Source organism: Haematobia irritans, chromosome 4, assembly GCF_050003625.1.
Source record: "Haematobia irritans isolate KBUSLIRL chromosome 4, ASM5000362v1, whole genome shotgun sequence".
Taxonomy (NCBI): domain Eukaryota; kingdom Metazoa; phylum Arthropoda; class Insecta; order Diptera; family Muscidae; genus Haematobia; species Haematobia irritans.
The window spans coordinates 15,497,522-15,511,755 of record NC_134400.1 but is presented as its reverse complement, the minus strand read 5'-3'; the positions used below and the strand labels follow the sequence as shown (position 1 = coordinate 15,511,755).

General features: G+C 24.4%; 1 protein-coding gene across 6 annotated transcripts in view; it reads right to left on the bottom strand.

Moving 5' to 3' along the window:
* LOC142235152 (uncharacterized) overlaps nucleotides 1-14,234 on the bottom strand; it is a 454,428-nt gene that overhangs the window by 43,994 nt on the left and 396,200 nt on the right. The gene's annotated exons all lie outside the window — the stretch shown is intronic.

The following is a 14,234-nucleotide window of genomic DNA, read 5'->3' as shown; positions in this document are numbered from 1 at the left end:
AGTGTACAAGAATATACAGAAATTTAAAGAGAATTACAAAAACTAAAGGCTAAAAAAGGAATTAAAATATTCTTTTTGGAAACGGAAGTTATTCAAAAATGGGCTACGAAAAAATGAATTTTCTATAGAAATAAAATTTTGACAAAATTTTCTATGGAACTAAAATTTGGCAAAATTTTCTATAGAAATAAAATTTTTGACAAAATTTTCCATACAAATAAAATTTTGACAAAATTTTCTATAGAAATAAAATTTTGACAAAATTTTCTATACAAATATAATTTTGACAAAATTTTCTATAGAAATAAAATTTTGATAAAATTTTCTATAGGAATAAAATTTTGACAAAATTTTCTATAGGAATAAAATTTTGACAAAATTTTCTAGAGAAATAAAATTTTGACAAAATTTTCTATAGAAATAAAATTTTGATAAAATTTTCTATAGAAATAAAATTTTGACAAAATTTTCTATAGAAATAAAATTTTGACAAACTTTTCTATAGAAATAAAATTTTGACAAAATTTTCTATAGAAATAAAATTTTGACAAAATTTTCTATAGAAATACAATTTTGATAAAATTTTCTATAGAAATAAAATTTTTGACAAAATTTTCTATAGAAATACAATTTTGATAAAATTTTCTATAGAAATAAAATTTTTGACAAAATTTTCTATAGAACTAAAATGTTGATAAAATTTTCTATAGAAATACAATTTTGATAAAATTTTCTATAGAAATAAAATTTTTGAAAAAATTTTCTATAGAAATAAAATTTTGACAAAATTTTCAATAGAAATAAAATTTTGACAAAATTTTCTATAGAAATAAAATTTTGACAAAATTGTCTATAGAAATAAAATTTTGACAAAATTTTCTATAGAAATAAAATTTTGACAAAATTTTCTATAGAAATAAAATTTTGACAAAATTTTCTATAGAAATAAAATTTTGACAAAATTTTCTATAGAAATAAAATTTTCTATAGAACTAAAATTTTGATAAAATTTTCTATAGAAATACAATTTTGATAAAATTTTCTATAGAAATAAAATTTTGAGAAAATTTTCTATAGAAATAAAATTTTGACAAAAGTAGAAGAAACAGTTTTTGACAAAATTTTCTATAAAAATAATAAAATTTTCTATAGAAATAAAGTTTTGATAAAAATTTCTATAGAAATTAAATTTCAATAAAATGTTGAAACATTTTCTAAAGAACTAAAATTGTGAGAAAATTGCATATGAAAATAAAATTTGGAGAACATTTTCTATAGACATAACATTTTGCAAAAATTTTCTGTTGAAATAAACTTTTCTGTAGAAAAAAAAAATTTTGAGAAAATTTTTTATAGAAATAAAATTTTGAGAAAATTTTCTATAGAAATAAAATGTTGATACAATTTTCTATAGAATAAAATAAAATTTCGTCAAAATTTTAAATAAAATATAAAATAGAATAAAATTTCGTCCAAATTTTATTTTATTTTATATTTTATTTTACTTATTTATTTTATTTTATTTAATTTTTATTTATTTTGACAAAATTTTCTTTAGAAATAAAATTGTGTCAAAATTTTATTTTTATTTCACTTATTTATTTATTTTATTATTTATGTCTTTTTTTATTTATTTTGACAAAATTTTCTATAGAAATAAAATTTTGCGAAAATTTTCTATAGATTAAAATAAAATTTCGTCCAAGTTTTATTTTATTTATTTATTTTTTTGTTCATTTTACTTATTTATTTTATTTTTTATTTATTTTGACAAAATTTTCTATGGAAATAAAACTTTGCGAAATTTTACTATAGAAATACAATTTTGATAAAACTTTCTATAGAAATAAAATTTGGAAAAAAAATTTTATTGAAATAAAATTTTGATAAAAATTTCTTTAGAAGTAACATTTTGACAAAGTTTCTTATGGGAGCCACCGTGGTGCAAATGTTAGCATGCCCGCCTTGCGTACACAAGGTCGTGGATTCGATTCCTGCTTCGACCGAACACCAAAAAAGTTTTACAGCGGTGGATTATCCCACCTCAGTAATGCTGGTGACATTTCTGAGGGTCTCAAAGCTTCTCTAAGTGGTTTCACTGCAAGGTGGAACGCCGTTCGGACTCGGCTATAAAAAGGAGGTCCCTTGTCATTGAACTTAACATGGAATCAGGCAGCACTCAGTGATAAGAGAGAAGTACACCAATGTGGTATCACAATGGACTGAATAGTCAAAGTGAGCCTGATACATCGGGCTGCCACCTAACCTAACCTTCTTATGGAAATAAAATTTTGCCAAAATTTTCTATAAAAATAAAATTTTGAGAACATTTTCTATAGAAACACAATTTTGAAAAAAATTTTCTGTAGATAAAAATTTTTGATACAATTTCTTATGGAAATGCAATTTTGACAAATTTCGTATGGAAATAATATTTTGCGAAAATTTTCTATAGAAATAAATTTTGAGAACATTTTCCAAAGAAATAAAATAATAGAAATAGAAATAAAATTTTGCGAAAAATTTCTATAGAAATAAAATTTTGCGAATATTTAAAAAAAATCTATCGAATTAAAGTTGTGAGAAAATTTTCTATAGGATAAAACACGCCCTATGACAATCCCATGTAAAATTCATTACTTCTTAGCTAATTATGAACGACTTGAACCGGATGCAATAAGAAACATATTTATTGCTATTTTCGCCATGTTTGTTTGTTGTTGGGATATTATATTTCGTTTCGTTTTTCTTTGTTGAAAATTCACAATACATCTACTTTCATATAACTATCCGGAAGATCAATTAAAAGTACTATGGAAAATATGATAAATAAAAGGAAACCAAGGAATGAAGGAAATTAAATTGAAAAATTGATATTTCTCAATGTGAAAAGAAAAGTTCTAAGGACATTTGTCGTTGACAGAAAAAGTTTACATTGTACAATAGGTGTGTTTTTGAAATGCTAAGCATTATGAAAATCAATCCAATTGAAAACAGGAAAGAAAATCAGATCTCTCGAACAGTAGAATAAGGAACCCGATTTCGATATATATTTTTGTCTAATGGCCACCTTCCCTTCCAGTTTTCAAAAGGCCGTGCAAGGGGGAGGGCCCCCTTCTTGTCGAAATATCAAACCAGCAGATTCCCCATATTAATGTGATAAAATTTCTAGTGAAGCGGAGAAGTTTAGTTTTTTTCGCTGCACAAATTAGAAAATGTTGGGCAAAGGGGTAGTCCCCCTTCCCGGCCAAATATCGAAAAATACAGTAGCGTATCTTTCCTGAAAATTACCGTCTAGTAATTTTTGCTGGCCGTATATACTTGTTTCGCTTTTTTTTGATATGATAGAAAACATGGTGAATATTTCCCTGTTGTAGCTATAGAAAATACCTACAGAGAAAACCATTCCCTCTAATGCCTCTATGGCCACCACTATGGACAAACTAACTGATACTGCCTTAGATTGAAGTTTGATTGGATAGTAAACAATTAAGAAACAATCATATGGTCGAGATGTCATTTGATTTCAGTTGCTTGTATTCGCTTGTATTTATCTACTTCCCCCTAAAGATATGCAATGGACATAACATAGGAATTGGCATCACCATCAACTGAAATTAGATTTTCGCTTCCGAGATTCTCTATCGGTATTCTTTGTGGATATTGTTCATTTTTTTCTAGTTTACTTCCAAATGCGTAAGAAGAGGATATGAGCGGAACAATAGAAAAAAACAACAGGCCAAACTTGGAACCACAAAAACCAGAGGATTGAGGGATAGCGTTTAGAGGCAACAGAGATTCAACCATCAGTGGAAGTAACTAATTGAATACATAAAGAAGTACAACCAAAGACAAGAGCATGAACAAGTTTTAAATTAGTGATGTTGTCTTGCGATAGTGGTGACCTTTAGGAATCACATTTCTTTAGTGATTAGAATGAACTAATTGTTGTCCCTTAAATGGGCAGTGAACAAAAGAAATCAATAAAGTACATATACTAATAATTATGGGTTTGTACCATCCTTCCCATAGAAAGGAGAGGCGGGGCATAAAAGTCCCTGCGACAAACACTTAACAAAAAAATGTTGACAAAAATTTCTATGGAAATAAAATTTTGACAAAGTTTTCTATAGAAATAAAATTTTGACAAAATTTTCAATGGAAATGAAATTTTGAAAAAAACTTTTTTATAGAATTATAATTTTGTGAAAATTTTCTATAGAAATAAAATTTTGGAAAATTTTTCTACAGACATAAAATTTTGAGAAAATTTTCTATAGAAATAAAAATTTGACAAAATTTTCTATAGCACTAAAATTTTGAGAAAATTTTCTATACAAAAAAAATTTTGACAAAATTTTCTATAGAAATAAAATGTTGACAAAATTTCCAATAGAAAAAAAAATTTTGACAAAATTCTCACAGAAATAAAATTTTTTTTGAAAATTTTCTATAAAAATAAAATTTTGAGAAAAATTTCTATAGAAATAAAATTTAGACAAAATTTTCTATAGAAATAAAATTTAGACAAAATTTTCTATAGAAATAAAATTTTGAAAAAATTTACTATAGAAATAAAATTTTGATAAAATTCTCTACAGAAATAAATTTTTTTCGAAAATTGTCTATAAAAATAAAATTTTGAGAAAAATGTCTATAGAAATAAAATTTTGAGATAATTTTGACAAAATTTTCTATAGAAATAAAATTGTGACAGAAATAAAATTTTGACAAAATTTACTATAGAAATAAAATTTTGACAAAATTTACTATAGAAATAAAATTTTGACAAAATTTTCTATAGAAATTAAATTTTAAGAAAATTTTCTATAGAAATAAAAATTTGACAAAATTTTCTATAGCAATAAAATTTTGACAACATTTTCTATAGAAATAAAATTTTGACAAAATTTCCAATAGAAATAAAATTTTGACAACCATTCCAATTGAAATAAAATTTTGACAAAATTTTCTATAGAAATAAAATGTTGACAAAATTTTGTATAGAAATAAAATGTTGACGAAAATTTTCTATAGAAATAAAATTTTGACAAAATTTTCGTTAGAAATAAAATTTTGACAAAATTCTCTACAGAAATAAAAAGTTTTCGAAAATTTTCTTTAAAAATAAAATGTTGAGAAAAATTTCTATAGAAATAAAATTTTCAGAAAATTTTATATAGAAATAAAATTTTGACAAAATTTTCTATGGAAATAAAATTTTGACAAAATTTTCTATAGAAATAAAATTTTGACAAAATTTTCTATAGAAATAAAATTTTGACAAAATTTACTATAGAAATAAAATTTTGACAAAATTTAGTATAGAAATAAAATTTTGACAAAATTTTCTATAGAAATTAAATTTTAAGAAAATTTTCTATAGAAATAAAAATTTGACAAAATTTTCTATAGCAATAAAATTTTGACAACATTTTCTATAGAAATAAAATTTTAACAAAATTTCCAATACAAATAAAATTTTGACAACCATTCCAATTGAAATAAAATTTTGAGAAAATTTTGTATACAAATAAAATTTTGACAAAATTTTGTATAGAAATAAAATGTTGACGGAAATTTTCTATAGAAATAAAATTTTGACAAAATTTTCGTTAGAAATAAAATTTTGACAAAATCTTCTATAGAAATATAATTTTAACAAAATTCTCTACAGAAATAAAAAGTTTTCGAAAATTTTCTTTAAAAATAAAATTTTGAGAAAAATTTCTATAGAAATAAAATTTTGACAAAATTTTCTATGGGAATAAATAGATTAGAATGAACTAATTGTTGTCCCTTAAATGGGCAGTGATCAAAATAAATCAATAAAGTACATATACTAATAATTATGGGTTTGTACCATCCTTCCCATAGAAAGGAGAGGCGGCAAACACTTAACAAAAAAATGTTGACACAAATTTCTATGGAAATAAAATTTTGACAAAGTTTTCTATAGAAATAAAATTTTGACAAAATTTTCTATGGAAATGAAATTTTGAAAAAAAAATTATAGAAATATAATTTTGTGAAAATTTTCTACAGAAATAAAATTTTGGAAAATTTTTCTATAGAAATAAAATTTTGAGAAATTTTTCTATAGAAATAAAAATTTGACAAAATTTTCTATACAAATAAAATTTTGACAAAATTTTCGTTAGAAATAAAATTTTGACAAAATTTCCAATAGAAATAAAGTTTTGACAAAAATTCCAATAGAAATAAAATTTTGACAAAAATTCCAATAGAAATAAAATTTTGACAAAATTGTGTGTAGAAATAAAATGTTGACGAAAATTTTCTATAGAAATAAAATTTTGACAAAATTTTCTATAGAAATAAAATTTTGACAAAATTTACTATAGAAATAAAATTTTGACAAAGTTTTCTATAGAAATAAAATTTTGACAAAATTTTCTATGGAAATGAAATTTTGAAAAAAAAAATTTATAGAAATATAATTTTGTGAAAATATTCTACAGAAATAAAATTTTGGAAAATTTTTCTATAGAAATAAAATTTTGAGAAATTTTTCTATAGAAATAAAAATTTGACAAAATTTTCTATAGCAATAAAATTTTGAGAAAATTTTCTATACAAATAAAATTTTGACAAAATTTTCTATAGAAATAAAATGTTGACGAAAATTTTCTATAGAAATAAAATGTTGACGAAACTTTTCTATAGAAATAAAATTTTGACAAAATTTTCGTTAGAAATAAAATTTTGACAAAATTTCCAATAGAAATAAAGTTTTGACAAAAATTCCAATAGAAATAAAATTTTGACAAAAATTACAATAGAAATAAAATTTTGACAAAATTGTGTGTAGAAATAAAATGTTGACGAAAGTTTACTATAGAAATAAAATTTTGAGAAAATTTTCTACAGAAATAAAATTTTGAGAAAATTTTTTATACAAATAAAAGTTTGACAAAATTTTCTATAGAAATAAAATTTTGACAACATTTTCTATAGAAATAAAATTTTGACAAATTTTACTTTAGAAATAAAATTTTGACAATATTTCCAATAGAAAAAAAAAATTGACAAAAATTCCAATATATAGAAAATTTTGACAAAAATTCCAATAGAAATAAAATTTTGACAAAAATTCCAATAGAAATAAAACAAAAGTTTGACAAAATTTTGTATAGAAATAAAATGTTGATGAAAATTTTCTATAGAAATAAAATTTTGACAAAATTTTCTTTAGAAATAAAATGTTGACAAAATCTTCTATTGATATAAAATTTTGACAAAATTCTCTGCAGAAATAAAAAATTTTCGAAAATTTTTTATAAAAATAAAATTTTGAGAAAACTTTCTATAGAAATAAAATTTTGAGAAAATTTTATATAGAAATAAAATTTTGACAAAATTTTCTATAGAAATAAAATTTTGAGAAAATTTTATATAGAAATAAATTGGTGCCAAAAGACACAGTTCTCTTAGACAAAGTTTTATTTCTTGACCAAAAGTCGATAAACTATGAAGGCGTCTTTGTTTTTTTTTTATAAAATATTGAAATAGTGGTCTCAGACCTTTATTTGCTGAACTTTTTCAGACCTGATAAACTAATATGATAGATAAAGTTTTTTTCTGCAGTAAAATTTTTGCTAAATACAAAATTCCCTGAAATAGAGCATTATCTTAATGCGCATCTGTGATGGATTGTGTGCGTTAAGTTTATGGAAAATCTTCGATTCCAAAAACCTCAGAAGTTTGTCCTCGTTTTGTAGAAAACTTACAAAGAATTTTCCAAGTTTTTCACAAAAACATTGAACTTTCCAGAAATCGATTTGTGATTGCATGCAATGTCTGCCCTGGTGAAGGTTGTCTTTGTTACACCCCAACTCCTTTTCCTGGTTCTTTGGTATCGCGTTATCACGACCAAATGTTCAAAGTTTGTTCGATTGTTTGTGTTTTTTTTTTTTCAAAAAGAAAGAAAGAACAACTTTGACCCCATACACATCTATCCTTGCTATTGTCAAACTGTTCGCATTAATAGAAAAATGGAAAATGACATTTTCTATTGTGGTGGCTTGTAGTTCCAGCATGACAAAGTGTTAGCAGACCAAGATGATGCCAAAGATGAGAATACTTCGTTTTTTTTTATTCTTCAATAGTGGTGATGATGGTTACTTAGGTTTTGTAATGTCTCTATTTGTATTCAGTAGGAAAATAGGGGTGCCCTTCTTGGGAAGGGCATGGAAATATTCATTCTAAAAGTGTTAATAAATATATCCAACTCAGCTTACTCTATAATGTACTTTAAAATGCCTGACATCATTTTGTGAAAATTTTCTGAAAATTTTGTCAAAATTATATTCCTATAGAAAATTTTGTTAAAAATTTTATTTCTATTATAATTTTGCCAAAATTTTCTCAAAATTTAATTTCTACAGAAAATTTTGCCAAAATTTTATTTTTATAGAAAATTTTGTAAATTTTTTTTTCAATTAGAATTTTTGTCAAAATTTTATTTCTATTGGAAATTTTGTCAAAATTTTATTTCTACAGGAAAATTTTGTCAAAATTTTATTTCTATAGAAAATGTTATCAAAATTGTATTCCTAAAGGAAAATTTGTCAAAATTTTATTTCTAAAGGAAAATTTGTCAAAATTTTATTTGTATAGAAAATTTTCTCAAAATTTTATTGCTATAGAAAATTTTGTCAAATTTTTATTTCTATAGAAAATTTTGTCAAAATTTAATTTCTATAGAAAATTTTGTCAAATTTTTATTTCTATAGAAAATTTTCTCAAAATTTAATTTCTATAGAAAATTTTGTCAAAATTTTATTTGTATAGAAAATTTTCTCAAAATTTAATTGCTATACAAAATTTTAGTTCTATAGAAAATTTTGTCAAAATTTTATTTCTATCGAAAATGTTGTCAACATTTCATTTCTATAGAAAATTTTGTCAAAAATTTATTTCTAGAAAAATTTTTGTAAAGATATTATTTCTATAGAAAATTTTGTCAAAATTTTATTTCTATAGAAAATGTTGTCGATATTTTATTTTTATGGAAAATTTTTTCAAAATTGTATTTCTATAGAAAATTAGGTCAAAATTTTAGTTCTATAGAAAATGTTGTCAAAATTTTATTTCTATAGAAAATGTGTTAAAAATTTTAATTTCAGAAGAAAATTTTGTCAAGATTTTATTTTAAGATTTAAGTCAAAATTTTATTTTTATAGCAAATTTTTTCATAATTTTGTTTCTCGAGACAATTTTGTCAAAATTTTATTTCTATAGACAATTTTGTAAAATTTTTATTTCTATTGAAAATTTTATCAAAATTTTTTCTTCTGTAGAAAATTTTGTCAAAATTTTATTTCTTTAGAAAATTTTGTCAAGATTTTATTTCTATAGAAAATTTTGTCAAATTTTTATTTCTATTGAAAATCTTGTCAAAATTTATTCTTCTGTAGAAAATTTTGTCGAATTGTTATATCTATAGAAAATTTTGTCAAATTTTTATTTCTATTGAAAATCTTGTCAAAATTTATTCTTCTGTAGAAAATTTTGTCGAATTGTTATATCTATAGAAAATTTTGCAAAATTTTTATTTCTATAGAAAATTTTGTCATATTTTTATTTCTATAGAAAATTTTGTCAAATTTTTATTTCTATTGAAAATTTTGTCAAAATTTTATTTCTATAGAAAATTTTGTCAAGATTTTATTTCTATAGAAAATTTTGTCAAATTTTTATTTCTATAGAAAATTTTGTCAAGATTTTATTTCTATAGAAAATTTTGTCAAATTTTTATTTCTATTGAAAATTTTTTCAAAATTTTTTCTTCCGTAGAAAATTTTGTCGAATTGTTATATCTATAGAAAATTTTGTCAAAAGTTTTTTTCTATAGAAAAATTTTCTCAAAATTTTATTTTTATAGAAAATTTTCTCAAAATTTTATTTCTAGAGAAAATTTTGTTAACATTTTTTGCAAAACCCTTTTTCGGAAGGTTTAAGTGTGGTTCATTGTTGGGTTTAATGAACTGCCTGAATTTATTCCGATAATTGGTTGATAGTTTTGCTGCAAGTAGAGGATGCTGATGAGGAATGTGGTAATTCCGAAACGTGCGTCCATTCAACCATCTTGCAGTCTATAGGGCTTTGCCCAAATAAATTTGACAAACATTCTTTTTCTCTGTTGGTTAAGCTACATTTGTAGTTAAGTCAATGCATGGTTTTAAGCTGAAATCAAAAAACAACAACAAAATTTTATTTCTATAGATAATTTTGTCAAGATTTTAATTCTACAGAAAATTTTGTCAAAATTTTTATACCCTAAACCACATAGTGGTCAGGGTATAATAAGTTTGATCGGCCAAAAAATGTGCCTACCAGAAATATTGATTTTAGACCCCATAAAATATATACCGATCGACTCAGAATCACCTCCTGAGTCGATCTAGCGCTTGGTGTCCGTCCGTCCGTCCGTCCGTCTGTCCATGTATTTGTTGTTCACAGGATTCCGGTCGCAATTATTAACCGATTTTGATGAAATTTGGTACAGGGAGTTTTTTGGGAACAAGGACGAACGCTATTGAATTTGGAAGAAATCGGATCAAATTTAGATATAGCTCCCATATATATGTATCGCCCGATTTCGACAAATGGGGTCACTTTGCGCTTTTTTTCTAACGGATCGTGACCAAATGTGGTAAAAGCTAATCTTTTCCATCGCCCTTCAAGTCTGCAAAATTTCATCCAAATCGGTTCAGATTTAGATATAGCTCTCATGTATATGTATCGCCCGATTTTTCTAAATTTGGCCATAAAACCCTTATTTATCAACCGATCTTACTCAAATTTGGCTAAATGTAGTCTTCTATAGCACCACTATATGTGCAAAAAATCATCGAAATCGGTTCAGTTTTAGCTATAGCTCCCATATATATGTACCGCCCGATTTTTCTAAATTTGGCCATAAAACCCTTATTTATCAACCGATCTTACTCAAATTTGGCTAAATGTAGTCTTCTATAGAACTAACTATATGTGCAAAAAATCATCGCAATCGGTTCAGATTTAGATATAGCTCCCATATATATGTATATCTCGATTTTGAAAAATTCGCCCCTAATAACCTTATGTTTGACCATACAGGCCTCATTTCTTAACTGATCTTACTCAAATCTTACACAAGGTAACCTTTTGTGGTATTAATCAAACCCGCAAAATATTATGCAAATTGCTTCAGATTTAGATATAGCTTCCATATATATGCATCGCTCGATTTTCCCAAATTTGGCCATAATACTCTTATTTATTAACCGATGTTACTCAAATTTCAAATTTTGATGTACTAGCCGATCGTACTTATACGTACTTGTAGCTCTTACATAAGAATATTGCTCGATTTTTACAAATTTGTATTTATTACCCACACTAATTTAACGATTTTCTCTTTTTTAATAATGGGCTCAATATTAGTGGCATACTAACTCCGTAGGCGCAATATCAACACAGCCAGTGTTGCATATTCCCTACATATAGGGAATATATAGGGTTTTGCTAATATTTAGCGTCTTGTAGGGACGTAGGGCCACAATGTAGGACATTTTCACTCAACACAATTTGTAATAATTTTTAAATTTTGGTGGCTCTAGAGGAGGAAATTAGAAGCCGGCTAGGCTTGATCTTTAACAATGTGTGGTAAACTTTATTCCTGTAGAAAATTTTGTCAACATTTTAGTTCTATAGAACATTTTGTCAAAATTGTATTTCTATAGAATTTTTTTTGAAAATATTATTTCTATAAAAAATTTTCTCAAAATTTTATTTCTGTGGAATTTTGTCTCAAAATTTTATTTCTATAGAAAAATTTCTCACAAAAATTTGTTTATAGAAATTTTTTCCAAAATTTTATTTTTATAAAGATTTAACAAAAAAGATTACTAATTTGGGTAGAATTCTACCAAATGAGGCAACCGTGGTCGAAATACAAATTTATATTCTAAGTTATATACGTTGCATATTCATGTTTTAAGATAATAAAGTACTTAGAACCATTTTTGTTTTATAAAATTTTTTAAATTTAATGAAAAATATAGTAGGGAAAATTGTTTGGGAATGTATAGGAAAGTAGGGAACTTTTTTTTGTCCTTATAGGGTAAACCGAACATTTTTCCTGGCAACATTAACTATGTGCTATAGTCAGATTGACACAAAGCACCCATAGACATGAACCTCTTAATTTTCTTAAATATGCAACTGCGGTTTATCTCCCAGACCTATATGTTACCCAACAAATGCTTATGACTACTAATTCTGTAATGGTGGTTTAGGGTATGATATAGTCGGCCCCGCCCGACTTTCTACTTTACTTACTTGTTTCTTCTATAGAAAGTTTTCTAAAAATGTTATTTCTATAGAATTTTTTGCAAAATTTTTATTTCTATAGAAAATTTTGTCAAAATTTTATTTCTATAGAAAATTTTGTCATATTTTTATTTCTATAGAAAATTTTGTCAAAATTTTATTTCTATTGAAAATTTTGTCAAAATTTTATTTCTATAGAAAATTTTGTCAAGATTTTATTTCTATAGAAAATTTCGTAAAATTTTTATTTCTATAGAAAATTTTGTCAAATTTTTATTTCTATAGAAAATTTTGTCAAGATTTTATTTCTATAGAAAATTTTGTCAAATTTTTATTTCTATTGAAAATTTTGTCAAAATTTTTTGCAAAACCTTTTTTCGGAAGGTTCAAGTGTGGTTCATTGTTGGGTTTTATGAACTGCCTGAATTTATTCTGATAATTGGTTGATAGTTTTGCTGCTGATGAGGAATGTGGTAATTCCGAAACGTGCGTTCATCCAACCATCTTGCAGTCTATAGGGCTTTGCCCAAATAAATGTGACAAACATTCTTTTCCTCTGTTGGTTAAGCTACACTTGTAGTTTAGTTATTGCATGGGTTTAAGCTGAAATCAAAAAACAACAACAACATTTTATTTCTATGGAAAATTTTGTCAAGATTTTATTTCTAAAGAAAATTTTGTCAAAATTTTATTTCTTAGAAAAATTTGTCAAAATTTTTTCTTCTATAGAAAGTTTTCTAAAAATGTTTTTTTTTATAGAAAGTTTTCTAAAAATTTTATTTCTTTAGAATTTTTTTTCAAAATTTTATTTCTATAGAAATTTTTTCAAAATTTTATTTCTATAGAAAATTTTGTTAAAATTTTATTTCTATATAAACTTTTGTCAAGATATTATTTCTATATAAACTTTTGTCAAAATATTATTTCTATGGACTTTTTTGTCAAATTTTATTTCTAGAGAAAATTTTATTTCTATAGAATATTTTCGCAAAATTTTATTTCTTTCTTTATCCTACTGGATCCATAGTTGAGTATTTGTGCGAAATTGCGTTTATATCTCTTCGGCTGTGAGTGTGTGTGGGTGTATGAATAGTCGAGGGAATAAAATAAATCATAGAAGTCACGTACATATAATACAGACACTATAACTGCATTTTCGTACATCATTTTCGCACACACATACATACACATATATTTCATGCGTATGATATAAAATAAGTATATACGGCCTTATGTGCGGCCGGGTCGAATCTTTAATACCCTCCACCATGAATCAAAGATAATGGTTTCCTTTCAAAATTCTTCGTCGTAGCGGGTTACTGGAAGATATATAGGATTTCAGAGGTGTTGCATGACAGATACTCTCCCAAGCAAATAGGTTCAACTAGTAGGCTTGCCGAAGTAAAATTAAACGTTTCTATATATGGAGACTACATCAGATTTAGGATTTATAAGTTTTAAGCTCTAATAAAAATTGCTGTCTTTGTGAAATTTCAGTACGGAAGGTGCATTATTGAAGGCTGTGGTGTGATTCTAAGACATAGACAGGCGGACAGAGGGACATCGTTCTATAGTCTTAGAATTTCTACCTAATCAAAAATATATATACTTTCTACAGTCGGAAATCGAAATTTCGATGTGTTACAAATGGAATGAGAAACTTATTATATCTCCATTACCATTCTATGGTGGTGGCTATAAAAATTTATATATAGGACCTCTATATATACATATATTACACAATAACACCAACACTATACGAAAACGTAGTGCTAGTATGTCACGCAATGTATACATTAGGGTGTAATGACCCTACCGGAAATTGGTGCAAATTGTCAATAGCATTTTTTAAATTTTGGTATATACAAATATACTTCGCAAATTTTTGAGACATA